Consider the following 3,327-nt stretch of genomic DNA (forward strand, 5'->3'; position numbering starts at 1 on the left):
CTGGACGTATTTTACGTCGACATACAAAAGTTTTTTTTAAAATTCGCGGAAAAATACTTATAGGCCTACCAGCCTCTAAAACTTTGAATCACGCGCCCTTGGGGGAGCTGGGAGTTCCACGGATCAAGGTGTTTGTTTTTGTTTACAATCGTTATGCAGGGCGCGCAAGCGCGAATTTCTTTCTTTGCCTTGCCGCCTAAAAAGTATCTGTGAACACATCTCTGAAATTATTTCGTCACTTTGACATAATTTTTGTACCATTGTAAATTAGCCGTTACATGAAGTATTATATATATGAAAATGTGCGCATTTTTATGTAGAATACAACAATAAAATACTCATGATTGTAGCTTTTATCAGTTTTGAGATATTTTCATATAAATAACGATAATTGCCAAAATTTCAACCTGTCAACTTTGACTCTACCGAAATGGTCGAAAAACGCAATTGTAAGCTAAAACCCTTATATTTTAGTAATATTCAATCATTTACCTTAATTTTGCAACCAATTGGAAGTCTCTAGCACAATATTTCGATTTATGGTGAATTTATGAAAAAACTTTTTCCTTACGTCAGCGCGGTAACTCTTCCGAAAAAAGCATACATGCGATTGTTGGTAATGTTTGCACCATTTTAAAAATTAGCCGTTATTATAAAGTTTTTGTATATGAAATGTGCGCAATTTCATGCACAATACAACTAAAAACAACCCATGGTTGTAGCTTTTATCAGTTTTGAGATATTTTCATATAAATAACGATAATTGCCAAAATTTCAACCTTCGGTCAACTTTGACTCTACCGAAATGGTCGAAAAACGCAATTGTAAGCTAAAACGCGTATATTCTAGTAATATTCAAGCATATATCTTCATTTTGCAACAAATTGGAAGTCTCTAGCACAATATTTCGATTTATGGTGAATTTATGAAAAAAATAACATTTTCTTTACGTCCGCGCGGTAACCCCCCCGAAAAAAATCACACATGCGATTGTGGTAATGTTTGCACCATTTTAAATTAGCCGTTTACATAAAGTTTTCTATATATGAAAATGTGTGCAATTTCATGTAGAATACAACAAAAAATAATGAAGGTTGTAGCTTTTCTCATTTTTGAAATATTTGCATATAAATCACGAATAAATAGAAAAAAAACCACGTTCGGTCAACTTTGACTCTACCGAAATGGTCGAAAAACGCAATTGTAAGCTAACACTCTTACAGTCTAGTAATATTCAGTCATTTATCTTCATCTTGAAACAAATTCGAAGTCTCTAGCAAAATATTTAGATTTATGGTGAATTTAAAAAAAAATCTTTCCTTCCCTCCGCGCGCTGATTCTCCGCCACAAATCTCCGAAATGCGTACTTCCCATTCTCGGAATATTTACTCAGTTTCATATTAGGCATTTCATAGTTTTATATATGAAAATGTGCGCAATTTCATGTAGAATAAAACGAAAAATATTTGACGGTTGTAGCTTTTCTTATTTCCGAAATAATTGCATATAAAAAATATATATATATAAAAATTCGACATTCGGTCAACTTTAACTCATCAGATATGGTCGAAAACTGCAATTGTAAGCTAATACTCTTACAGTATAGTAATATTCAATCATTTGTCTTCATTTGAAAGAAATTGGAAGTATCTAGACAATATTTAGATTTATGGTGTGAATTTTTGAAAAAAATATTTGTTTACGGCCGCGCGTTACGAATTCATGCATTATTTTGTGATAATATTTTATCTGTGTTGCTTTTATTGTTTTACAATGTGTTATATACCAAAATGATCGCAATTTAGTGTACATTACAACGAAAAAAAAAGTAACTTGTTACCTTTAACCGGTTTTGCGCACACGCGATTTGAATACAATTATATATGAAATTTCGTTTTTGCGCTATCATATATCGCATTATTTATATGATAATGATATTTTTTATTTTTTCATTTCTGATGGTTGCATACTAAACTTCAGGCAATGACAAAAAAGGAGCCAAAAATGAACTCTTAATCTTGAAAACTAAGCGCGCTGTGATTTTTTGAAAAAAAATAATTTTTTCTGCTTCCACGCTCACTCCGAAACCCCTCCGGCACACGGGAGACAATTTGTTATTTACCGCTCCAGCGTAAGAGGGTTAAGAAATTGTCTACTTTTCTCAGGGAATCAAATATCAAAGTAATGACAATGAATGTGGCTATAACCTTCTTCAGGACTCTGTTCGAACAAGGCTTGGCAGCTGCCACAATAACAACCACTAAGTCAGCTCTGAAAAAGATTTTTCTTCTCGGGTTTGGTATAAATCTAACCGAGTCTTATTTCACCTCAATCCCAAGGCATGTGCACGCCTGCGGCCCATTCACAGGCCGTCGTCAGTGTCATGGTTTCTTAACGATGTTCTCAGGTTAGCCTCTGAAACAGACAACTTCAAATGTGATTACCAAACCCTTTTCGTATGACACTGTTTTTATTGAGTCTGGCTTCAGGTGCCAGGATATCGGAGCTGTCATTTTTATCTAGAGACCAAGGGCATATAGAGTTCCTTTCCTCGGGTGACGTGTTGCTTTCGCCAAATAAAGAATGACTGCATTATGAGTGTAAATATGTTTTGGAGGGGAAACGCTGAACATCAGTGCTTATGCTCCACAAGTAGGCCGCACAGAGGAAGGAAAGAGCTGTTTGGGAACGAAATGAATGAGGTAATGCAAGAACTGAACGAGCAGGCGAGGATTGTAGTGTGGTCAGATTTTAATGGACACGTCGGAAATGAAAATGATGTAATTGAACGTGTGCATGGACGACATGGGATCGGGGAGAGAAACTCAGAAGGAGTGTGTATAGTAGACTTTGCCATGTCTTTTGATATGGCAATAGTGAACACATTCTTCAAAAAGAAGAGGGAGCACTTTATAAAATACAGGAGTGACGGTAGATGCACACAAATAGATTACCTCTTTTACAAGAGACCAAGACTGGGGGAAGTTAGGAATTGTAAGTTATCTCAGGTGACCACGTGGGCCCCCAACATAGGCTCTCCTTTGTATGGATTTGATGATGAAAAGAGAAAGGAAATGAAAACGAATGGGGTAAATGGGTAAAGAAAATCAAGTGGTATAAATTCTTAGGGAGGGATAATAATAGGAAGAGAGAGTTCAGGAGAAGAGTGCTGGGAGAGGTTGATCTGGGAATTGAAGATGTGGGAGAATAGTGGAGGCATAATGTGTCAGTGATTAGAAGACATGGAAAGGAGATACTAAGGGAGACATCTGGAATAGTATGGGAGGAAAAGGAGAGCTGGTGGTGGAGGAGAGGAGGTGGGGGGAA

The sequence above is a fragment of the Macrobrachium nipponense genome, chromosome 30, assembly GCF_015104395.2.
Source record: "Macrobrachium nipponense isolate FS-2020 chromosome 30, ASM1510439v2, whole genome shotgun sequence".
In the NCBI taxonomy this organism is placed as follows: Eukaryota; Metazoa; Arthropoda; class Malacostraca; order Decapoda; family Palaemonidae; genus Macrobrachium; species Macrobrachium nipponense.